Source organism: Ambystoma mexicanum, chromosome 4p, assembly GCF_040938575.1.
Source record: "Ambystoma mexicanum isolate Mex_15411 chromosome 4p, UKY_AmexF1_1, whole genome shotgun sequence".
Lineage (NCBI taxonomy): Eukaryota > Metazoa > Chordata > Amphibia > Caudata > Ambystomatidae > Ambystoma > Ambystoma mexicanum.
The window spans coordinates 139,067,917-139,079,965 of record NC_090927.1 but is presented as its reverse complement, the minus strand read 5'-3'; the positions used below and the strand labels follow the sequence as shown (position 1 = coordinate 139,079,965).

General features: G+C 46.8%; 1 long non-coding RNA gene across 1 annotated transcript in view; it reads left to right on the top strand.

Annotated features, from left to right (window-relative positions):
- The window catches only part of LOC138452554 (uncharacterized), a 35,554-nt gene extending 24,145 nt beyond the window's left edge, over positions 1-11,409 (top strand). The window contains exon 3 of the long non-coding RNA XR_011260216.1: positions 11,347-11,409. This is a non-coding gene — a long non-coding RNA (uncharacterized lncRNA). The remainder of the gene's footprint in view (positions 1-11,346) is intronic.
- Positions 11,410-12,049: the final 640 nt, after the last annotated feature.

The window sequence follows — 12,049 nt, the reverse complement described above, 5'->3', positions numbered from 1 at the left end:
TAGCAACATGCTTTTATTTAAGAAGGTACAGATAAGGATTATTTTGACTGACAAAACAACCCTTCTCTGCCTACGCCTCAAGACTATGGAACCTCCTCCCCGTCAGCATCAGACACGCCCCCACGCTCCTACAATTCAGAAAAGAACTCAAGATCCAACTATTCAAGGAGTCTCTCCTCCTCAACACCTGGGTCATCACGTCGTCCCTCGCGCCACCTGGCTCGCTAGACGCCGTCCGCCCCTCTGCTCTCCTCCCTGCCACCTGTTACAGCTGTACCCCTCCTCTGTGCCCCTCTGTATCCTACCCCGCTGTATGTCTGTTCTGTTGTTAGGACGTAAAAGCACTCCGTTATGTATCTGTATTGGTGTATACCTCTGTAAAGCGCTCCGTTATGCATCTGTATTGTTTTATACCTCTATAAAGCACTCCGTTATGTATCTGTATTGGTGTATACCTCTGTAAAGCGCTCCGTTATGCATCTGTGTTATTTTATACCTCTAGAAAGCTCTCTGCTATGTGTCTGTGTTCGTGTATACCTCTGTAAAGCGCTCTATTATGCATCTGTGTTATTTTATACCTCTAGAAAGCTCTCTGCTATGTGTCTGTGTTCGTGTATACCTCTGTAAAGCGCTCTATTATGCATGCATTATTATTATTATTATCTGTAATGTTGTATACCTCTGTAAACTGCTGTGTTATTTATCTGTATTGTTGTATACCTCTATAAAGCGCTCTGTTATGTATCTGCACTATTGTATACCTCTGTAAAGCACTCCGTAATCTATCTGTGTTGTTGTATACCTCTATAAAAGTGCTCCATAATGTATCTGTATTGGTGTATATCTCTGTAAAGCTCTCCGTTATGTATCTGTATTGTTGTAGACCTCTATAAAGCGCTCTGTTATGTATCTGTATTGTTGCAGACCTCTATAAAGCGCTCTGTTATGTATCTGTTTTGTTGTAGACCTCTATAAAGCGCTCCGTTATGTATCTGTATTGTTGTAGACCTCTATAAAGTGCTCCGTTATGTATCTGTATTGGTGTATACCTCTGTAAAGCGCTCCGTTATGCATCTGTATTGTTTTATACCTCTATAAAGCACTCCGTTATGTATCTGTATTGGTGTATACCTCTGTAAAGCGCTCCGTTATGCATCTGTGTTATTTTATACCTCTAGAAAGCTCTCTGCTATGTGTCTGTGTTCGTGTATACCTCTGTAAAGCGCTCTATTATGCATGCATTATTATTATTATTATCTGTAATGTTGTATACCTCTGTAAACTGCTGTGTTATTTATCTGTATTGTTGTATACCTCTATAAAGCGCTCTGTTATGTATCTGCACTATTGTATACCTCTGTAAAGCACTCCGTAATCTATCTGTGTTGTTGTATACCTCTATAAAAGTGCTCCATAATGTATCTGTATTGGTGTATATCTCTGTAAAGCTCTCCGTTATGTATCTGTATTGTTGTATACCTCTATAAAGCGCTCTGTTATGTATCTGTTTTGTTGTAGACCTCTATAAAGCGCTCCGTTATGTATCTGTATTGTTGTAGACCTCTATAAAGCGCTCCGTTATGCATCTGTATGGTTATTTACCTCTGTAAAGTGATCCGAAGTTAGGTCTGCGCTCACTAAATGCCATAATAATAATAATAATAATAATAATAATAATAATAATAATAATAATAATCCTAAAAAAAACTCCAAAAAGGGTCCCAAGGATTTCATGTCAGGGCAGGGATTGGGCCTGAGGCCGTCTGGGGAGGTTGCGTCTACTGCAGGATTGCCTTAAGGTGCTATAGAGTCTACTTACCTGGGGGTTCTTGAGGCACTGAGGTGATGAAATTGCACAGGTCTTCAAACATTAACAGGGCTCAAGTCCTAAAAAAACTGTGAGTGGACTTAATACTATACACATAGGAGCTGAGTATATTGGGGCAGTTGAACCTGTTCTCCTTGAACAACTGGGTCCGTAGAGTAATTCTGCCCCTGTGCAGTATTTGCATGGGTCGACCAGACACAAAAATAAGCAGTGGCAATGCCAATAGTGTTGGCATTTACTGTTATTCTTTGCATTTGGTATTTATATGCACAAGGGTGTAAGGAGGAGAGTGCAAAGTTTGAAAGGAGGATGCGATAAGGGGCGCAGGTGTGCAATAGAATGAGAAGGGGAGTAGAGCATGGGAGGAAGCCATTGATAGAAGGAGCCGCCGATGATGAGCAATAGAATGAGAAGGGGAGTAGAGCATGGGAGGAAGCCATTGATAGAGGGAGCCGTCGATGATGAGCAATAGAATGAGAAGGGGAGTAGAGCATGGGAGGAAGCCATTGATAGAGGGAGCCGTCGATGATGAGCAATAGAATGAGAAGGGGAGTAGAGCATGGGAGGAAGCCATTGATAGAGGGAGCCGTCGATGATGAGCAATAGAATGAGAAGGGGAGTAGAGCATGGGAGGAAGCCATTGATAGAGGGAGCCGCCGATGATGAGCAATAGAATGAGCAGGGGAATAGGGCAAGGGAGGAAGCTACGGATAGAGGGAGCCGCCGATGATGAGCAAGAGGAAATGTGAGCGAGAAAGGGTGAGAGTGAGGTTGGGTAGGAGGGGTAGGGTAGAGAGAGATGGTATTTCTAAAGAGAGTTGGGTTGGGTAGGGTGGGTGTTGATGGTTTATAGTGATATTACCGAATTAAATTATGTCGAAAGTCATAATGTCGAAAAAAAAATCGAATGTCTATTTTTGTTTATTTTTTGTTCGAAATGGGGGGGTTCCTCCCAACCCCCCTTTTTTCTATTTTTTTTTGTTTTACCCCTTTTTTTTATTTGCGGAACCCAAAAAAATATATAAATAAAGAAATAAAACATTCAGAAAAAAGAATTTCGACATTTTTTTTCTCGACATTATGACTTTCGACATAATGTTTTCGACTTTTTCACTGCACACTGGTGGGGATGTAGATAGTGGGGTAGGGTGGGTGGGGGAGACAGTGGAGTTAAGGTGGGTGGGTGGTGGTAGGGAGAGGGGTAGGGTGGGTGAGTGGTGGTATGGTGGATGAGGGTAGAAAGAGTGGGGGTATGGTAGGTTGGTGTAGAGCGAGTGGGTGGGTAATGGTAGAAAGAATGGTGGTCGTGTGGTTGGGTGGGGTAGAGAGAGTAGGGGTAGAGATTAGGTGTATGGTGGGTGGGGTCAGAGCAGGGTTTGGGTTGGTGGTGTTAGAGAGAGTGGGGGGTGGGTTATAGAGAGTGCTATTTTGATGCTTGGAGTCTTGGTAGGAGTCCACATCAAAACATCTAAACTGCAGGTTAATCCTGCGCAATGAAAACAATGCTTTTGAATGTTGTGCAGATAACACGTTATCATCCTTTATACAGGAGGAGGTGTGTGGCATCTGCAAGGATTTGTGTGCGCAGTGGTAGAGGGCAGTGTGACTGCACCTCACTGTACCTTGTAGAGAGCGCCTGTGGCCAGGGGTTGGTGGTCATCCACAGGAAACCTATCGGGAGTATCACCACCTGCAGGCTGAACTGGAGCCCTCCAATTTCCCAGTCAATTAAAGCGACATGATGCAACAGGCTACCTTCCTCTCAGCGGCAATAGAAAATGTCCTCTCCGGTGCTGCCGCGTGGGGGGTCTGCGCTCTTGCCCAGCCACTGCAAGCAGAACGCTGCCCGACTGAAGCGCCGGCTTCAGGTGCCGGGGCGTTGGGGGCCTGCGCTCTGGCCAAGCCACTGCAAGCGGAACGCTGCCTGACTGAAGCTCCGGCTTCGCCTGCTGGGGTGTGGGAGGTCTGCGCTCTGGCCCAGCCACTGCAAGCAGAACGCTGCCCGACTGAAGCGCCGGCTTCAGGTGCCGGGGCGTTGGGGGCCTGCGCTCTGGCCCAGCCACTGCAAGCGGAACGTTGCCTGACTGAAGAGCCGGCTTCGGCTGCCGGGACGTGGGGTGTCTGCGCTCTGGCCCAGTCACTGCAAGCGGAACGCTGCTTGACTGAAGGGCCGGCTCCATGCTGACACACACGAAATGCCCAATGAAGGTCCTGGAGAGTGGAGACGAGGAAGCACGTGCGCTTTTGATGAGGTGGTTTTGAATTCAGATCCACGTCTTTACTTCACCTTGAAATGAAAGGACGCTTGAAGGGCACAAAGGAAGTAACACTAGTTATTATAGAGTGCAGGAGAGGCTGCTGTGGTACGAATAGAAAAAGAATATGCTGTGAGGTTGATTTTCCGTTTTGAGTGAAATTCTCCCCACTTTGTGAGTCCCCCAGCATTTGTGCTGGACTATTGGACTTTGTAATGACTAATTCTTCTGAGTGAGTGGGAACCTTTCTGGACACTCAGCATTTTACGCTGGCCATGGGAACCCTTTTTGGTAATTTTTAATGGATTTATACTTTCCTCTAACTTTAATGGCATCTGCAATTTACTATTGCAGCACAAGCACTTTCTATACAGTGTTGCTGGGAGCTGCTAGAGCGTCCATTATTATTCTCCCTGCGTTAACACACTGTTACCAAGGCAGGGGGGGTACTTTTTATCTTACCCGTGTTTTATTTTGCAAGATCAGCGCACCCCACATTAGGTGGAGTGCTTAGGGGAAACATTGTCTGCCTTTTCTCGCCTCTCCGGTAACATTTAGTTACTGTGACAAGCTCATCTAACAGGCTGGTGGCTGTGTATGTTTTTACATTACTTTTTGTGAACTTTCATCGCAGGCTGCTGTCACAGCTGCGGCAAAAGACGCAAGAGGAAGGAGGAAGGATAGCTCAGGGGCAAGGTGTTTGTTTTGGAACCAAGACAATGCAGCGCAACACAGGTTTGAACCCCGATCCCGCGCTTAGAAACCACTCGCTGGTATTAAGCTTGTTATAAATGAACAATTATGATTAATTATAAAGGGTCACCATGTTTTACTTTTCTAAGCCCTGTTCTTGATGACTTGTCCTTTCCTGAGCCTTCTCCTACCTAGCTGGGTGGGGGAGGTCTCACTGGGTCATTTGTCTTTCCCAGGCATCCCTTGGAAAGCTCACAAAGGCTGAGTGCCTGAGAGGACAGGAAACGGGGGAGGTGACCCAAACTACCCTGGTCTTTCTCCTTCAGTGCGCCTGACTTCCACTAAGAGGCTGGCAGGCTGCCTGGCCCCATTGGACAGTAACCCCCAAGTTTGAATGGATGCATGTCTGGTGATTGGTGGACTCAGCCAGTGTGCATACATAAAAGACGAGGGTCCTGGGCCTGAAACTCAGAGTCACCCACTGGACCTCAAGGAGGAATTCGCAGAAGGACTTCCACAGCAACTGCTCAAGACCACCTGTATTTTGCACCATCCCATGAAGAGCTGCAAGCTTCGAGGCCTGCAAACTCCCAATATCCTGGGGCCTGTGCCATTTTGCAGTGCACCGTCTTGTGAAGCGTGGTTTCGGCTGAAACCTGTGGGCATTCTTCTGGGCCTGCAGTGACTCTTTCCCGCTCTTAGACGTCCTCTCAGCCGAGCCAACGACCAAAAAACAGAGACAAGTCTTCCGGACGGAAAACTTCGCTGCACCGAAGCCTGTGAAAGGCTTCAATGCACCAGTGCCGCGAAGATCCTGTGCTGGGTTTCCCACTGCTTGAGTGCATTTGTCTGATCCCGCCAGAGTTCCTTCTTCAACCACCAAGGGCAAGAAACCCAAAGCAGGGTGTGCTGTCGCCTCCACTTGGGGACCTTCCTGCTGCATCGTTTTCTTAATTGAAAGGGATGACTAAACCAAAAAGACACGGACATCCCGGACCTGAGAGAGTAACGCCCACGGCACCTGGACGGGTGACACCGGCTAGACTGGAACACAGGCGATACGCACAGAGACTGAGTCCCACCAACACTTTCTCCCGCCCCTTAATGAACTACCGCCAGGTACCACATGGGTGTGGAATTATCGAGATATTGGCAATCGCCCCACTACCTGAGAGGTTGTCATTGGCAGGTGCAATGGCCACAGGAGTATGAATGGAAGATAAGGGGAGCTATGAGAGAGCATGTCAGAGGCGGGGGCTAGAGGAGTAAGGAACCTGTAGGCCAGTCAGACCCAGATCAGGACAGAGCCGCAACAGGGGAGACTACACAAACAGAGCGCTTCAATTCAGGATAGAGACGCAAACTAACCAACACCTACTAACTATTTCCCTTTCTGCATACACCTCTCAAACTCCAAACCAAACACAACCAAAACCTACAGCACAACAAACCGCACAAACCTCACTACACTGCAACAACAAAACAAAAACACACATAGCCTTGCACAACAGTACACGACGACTACCGGCCGCAAACACCCCAGGCCCAGACAACGGACCCACCAGGCTGAGGCCGCCAACAGCACATCACTGCCCTCATGCACTTTTCCTGCTTCCTCCCACTAACTCAACCTCCCCTCCTGTTTCAGAGCTGCCAGAGCGCCAAGGGACCACTCCGGTGGTGATAGTGCGCGGTACAAATGTCCTTTAACATTAACATTAACATTAACATTGAAAAGGTACTGTCTCCCTCATAGGTACTTACCTAGAGCTTGCTGCATTGCACGTGTGCTCTGGGGGGCTGCAATCCACTTTTGCCTGAATCCCTCCAGGGCCTGCCTTGAGCCCCATTGGGGTGGACGACCCATTGGGTTTAATTCTGCCTTAGGACATTTGTTTTTGAGGCATTGCTGCAAGGGAAGTCTTAATTTCCTTATGTTTTGTGAAGCCTACCTGTCTTCTGGACTCTGCCTTCTGGAACACTTTACTCTGCTTTCCCACCTTTTCTTCAGCAGCCCTGTGCTACTGGTGTCGCAGTGCCCCCTCCTGAGCTCTCTCAGGATAGGGTGGGACTGCCTATGTTAGGCAATACTAAAGTATAACAGTTTCTACAAATGTCTGTATACCTGTTCCAAGTATTTTACTGGTCTTGATTTACTTGCCTTTGCAGTTCTTGACTAGTATTGACTACAGTGAATAATGCTATTGTGTTCTACTATATTATTGTGATAGTACTTACCTTACTTGAATGCTATAAGCTTTAGTGTATATAAAATAAATACCTATTTTTATTTAACGTTTATGTGTATATGTGTTTCCTTAAACTAAGCGTTTGTTCTGGTTGTGTGTGCTGCCCCACAGCCCTCCTGGCTGCTCAGCCACAGCTACCAAACCTTTCGGTAGTTCAGGCTAAACCTGAGGGCTGCAACCCAGTTCACTCATAGTGGGCTCCTAAAGTTGTTGTTCCAGACAGGACTTTACCAAAACCCCCTCACAGATGTTGCCAAAGGTAGCCCAAGCATAGCCCAAGTGTACATCAAATAGCGCAAATAGCCCAATTTGGCAAATCACTACGTGGCTGCAAAATAGAAAGCCTGGCCGAGTTGCTTCTTTCAAAGCTGCTGATTGGAACAAATCTTGTTAGGGAGCACGTCATTGGGTAGGTCAGCAGAGGAGTTTGGGAAAATACATTTTAGTGAGTTGGCCATTTCATTACGTGGGATTGATGGTTGCTATGCCAACTAGATATTCTCAGTACAGAGCCCCATTTCCCCCTCTCTCCCTCTCTTTTGTAACAATGGTTTTGGCAAATTTGTGGCTTGTGCCAAAAAAACTCACCAGTATCAAACAAGATTGAATGCCATTCTCCTCTAAATCACTGCCTCCTCTTCTGCTGGGTTCTGGCTTGGTGACGTGCTGGCATGCATCTTGCAAAATTATCAAGTGTTGTCCCCTTCAAAATGAGAAATTAACCTCATCAATGTACCCCTTGAGCCTTTATTGGAGGGGTGAGCAGGCAAAAACTTGTTGGCGGGCGCGGGATTATCAGGGGGACGGTAGCAGGTAATCCTATAGCAGATTGTTTCAAAGGCAACTCAGCAGGTTAGGAGACTGTTACTGAGATGTTATATGTTTATACCTTCTGTACAACATATAGATTTTCCTATTCCTATGGAAAAGTGTGGTGTTACGACCTCGCCATAGGAACTTCTGCCCCCATAGCGAAGATCAAAAGCTGGCACCGAATAATGTACCAACCCGTTGCCCGACCCTGAAGTACCAGAAACTAGGAACCAACACAATGGTTATTGAAACAATAGACAAAATCCAAGAGAACATTGAATCAACCTCTCACAGAATTAGAGCCCCCTGCACCCAGGCACACACACTGCTCCTCTGGATCGAATTCTCTCATCTCTCTCCACCGCATTGTCTCCCCCCTACCCCATGATCCCTTCTTCAGTGCGCACTGAGGCCTTTGGGCATGTTGCGTCTTATAAAAATGTAATTCATTCATTAATCTCCTAAAAATGATTGCCTCCCTTACACCTACTTCTTCCTCTGATGATATAATCCTGGCTTTCATCACTAGCATCATCAATAACTCCCGCACAGATGGGTCCTACCCGGACACCCTCTAGACTGGTCTCACATGACCTCTTTTGAAAAAACAACTCTAGATCCAGACAACCTGGCCAACTACTGCCCCATTACGAACCTCACGTTTATTGGCAAAATCTTGGAAAAAGCAGTTGTTACACAACTACTTGCCAGAATCGAACAACTCCACCACCTAAAGGACTATAAGTCAGGGTGTCAAGTGTAGCATCGAGAAAGCCACCATCCAGACAGTGTATGATTCCCTCCAAATCATGGATAAAAGCAATTCATGCAAAAACAAGGGTGGTTCTGGGAGTTTCTCTGCTACTGGCCTATATCCCGGGTTAGAGTCTCATCCAGAGTTTTAGCTCACCGTCCTTTCACAGAAGAGAAATGTCCACTATATTTCAGTCTTTGTCCTCCCCAAGAGCAGTCCAGTGCCCCAGACACGAGTTTTGACCTGGTTGTGCCTCTTTATGAACAGTGAGCAAGGGTTCCACGCCTGGATTACCCTAGTAATTTAGGGTGAAACCCCAAAGCTACTTAATATTTAAAAACAATGGTGGTTCTGGGAGTTTCTCTACTACCGGCCTATATCCCGGGTTAGAGTCGCATCCAGAGTTTTAGCTCACCATCCTTTCACAGAAGAGAAATTTCTACTACATTTCAGTCTTTGTCCTGCCCAAGGGCAGTCCAGCACCAAAATGCCAGACAATTCTCTTCTGAACAAGAGTACCAACAGCAACCCCAGACACGTGTTTTCGGCCTGTTTGGGCCTCGTTCTGGGGGAAAACCGGGTAGCCAAACACTTGAACAATCTTGCCTGCCTCAAAATCACCAAAGGGGGTGGGGGGTGTCTGCCCCTGAAAAAAGTGGACGGATGCTGTCCACCCGCATGTATCCTCTACTATCTAAAAAACAGCACATGGCCACAACCAGGGAAAAAACCCTCGCCATTCTCCAAATTGCAACCTCTCTTGCCACATCCTGGGCAAATATTCATGGCCTCTCTTGCTCACTCATCATTACTCCTCCCGACCCCGTGTTTGGCTTTCATCAATATTCTCTTTTTCTGAAGATGGCCTGAAAAGTACACAAAACTATAGTAAGGTAAATCCTTATAGGAATGTGTTAGGCAAAAAGTGTAGAATTGTGGCATTATTCCTCCCACCTTGAATGAGCACCTACAAAAACCAGACTGCAATTCAGCAGAAGGCAAACAATGGTTTTTGAGTTTTTAAAAATGTACTTTCAAGACTCGTAACAAAAAGTAATGCGTGAAACGTTACCTGTTTGTGTTTCAATGTTTCACAAATGCATGCTTCATATGTGATGTGATGAAAATATTACACTCACGCAAAAATAAACACTTTTTGGTGTGTTAAATAAAAACATCTGAAATAATGTAGTTAGTTGAAAACTGTTTTCTGTGATATATTTTAATTGGCCTGGGGAAGGCCGTAGATTTAGACAGTTAACTTTTGCATTTCGTAAAACGGAAATGTCAAGAACGTCTTGCCCAAAACAATGGTCTCTTAAATTGGCCATGACTTGTAAATCGCTCCCACTTTAAATGCTCTGCCAGAAGAAAGAAAGTGCTAAGCAGTCATATAGGGGCCTGCAGCGGCAGCTGCTAGAAGGGGCTACTTGACTGTAGAGAGTCAGAGAGCTGGGCAGGGCCCCCCTGACAGAGGCGCCCTGGGCCAGCGCACAGACTGCCCATGCCTCAGGCTGGCCCTATATGCATTTGACAATAGGAAGGAGGGACGGGAGCTTTGAGCCTGCCCCCTGAGTCCCAGGCAACATAGGGGTCTCTTGCACAGGTTGGGATTTGTGTTCGGGTAGCTGTTGCATCTCATGCAGCTTTGTATGGAGCCTGGTGGCGCTCTTAACACTGGGAATGCTGTCATCTGTCCCACAAAGCATTTCCGCATGCGTCAGGACCTACAAAAGACACCAGATTTAGCAACGTGCCTCAACAAAAGAAATCCCCGAAGGGTGTGTTTTGGGCGGGGCTGGGTAGAAAAACGTTAAAATGCTCATATGTTATAGCCTGGGCATGGCGTCTAACCAACAGGGTTATACCCGAACAACACTTAGGTGCATTGCCCCAGATCTGGGGTCATGCTTGCAATGCCTGCTCATTTTGCTCATAGTAGAATTGTAAGGTGTCTGCTGTGTGCAGACCCACCAGATCCACCTCGTCATACACCCAGCGAGCGCCACAAAACCATGCAGGTGGCAACAGTGCACGGTGTAAGAACCTTTAACATAGCATAACATAAAAGCAAACCTGCATGCATTTGGAAACCCCTGCAGCAGGTCTCAACACAATAGGCACTCCCTGCTGGACCGGCACTCTCTTGATAATTGGTGGCTATTAGCAGCTGGGTGTATTTGTCTCCATCATAATGTATGCACCCCACGGGTTCCCCAGACTGTTCTTCGCTGTAAGCAAAGGGGGCCCCCCCCAACCATCATGTTGAAGGGTGCCCGCCCCACACTTCTTCAACCGAGCCGCCTGGGCAGACAGTGTGGATGCAGGTGAAAAGCTCAGAGCGATGTTGGTGGCCTCTGTGGATGGCGGACTGAGGGCTCCCAAGTAAATAAGATGGACTCAAAACAGAGACACCAGAAAAACAGAAGTCCAGAGTCACAAAAAGCCCAGAACGTGTATATTCTCCTTCCAGCCCCCAGACCCTGCCTCTGTCCCAACATACAGAGTCAAGGAGAGATCTTCTGCTGTTGCTCTCATGAAGTCAAGGACTTCTCTCTCAATATTTCATCAGCCTCACCCCTCTTTCACCAACACAGCTCCCCAACCCATCATTCGCTCATCACTGTGTAAGCATGACATGTTACATTTGGAAGACATTGTACTAAAGATGTCTCATGATTCAGGTGAGAGCACGTGACCAGAATGTGTAACTGATTGCATTTGTATCCTTCTTTGTTTTATCTCCCATAACAGCAAATGAAACGTCAACAGTAACAAGAGCGGCAACATCCACCACAACATCAAGCGATCTACTCGGTGAGTCAATGCATGCAGCGGAACAAGGACATGTTGCCTTTCTCTGAAGGTCGTTATCTCAAGGTGTGGGTCTATCACCTTATGGCCTCATGCCTCTAAAGAGATCTCCACATTATAGCACGTCATCCATACATTTGTCGAGGACAGGCAAAGATGTGGTGCTTCACGTGCGACCAATCACCTATTGGATCTCTCCCAGCCAATAGAGTAAATCGATAGAGTAGGCTGATTTTACAGATATTTATGCTGATGCAAAGGACCACAGTTCCACATTGCTTGAATCTGTGGCCCCCATTCACAAAGACTTGAATGTCTGGGTCTAAAGTCACAGCTTCAAATTGCGCCTGTGGTCACCCACAAATTGAGCCCACCCATTGACCCACGAAGGATACCACATGTTGTACAGGCGGTTTGATCGATGCACACATTAGACCCACAAATGCACATGCCCTCATTCCAAATGTGACTTGTGATAGGTTGGACCAAGAGCAAGTTATTTTTCTGGGATGGCGATATTGGTTTGGGGGTGTTTGATCATATGAAAAGTGACTGCGGCAAACGGACTGAAAAAAAACAGCCTGCATGCGGTCACTTTTCATATGATCAAACACCACCACCCTGACCCCCAACCCCCTTCCCT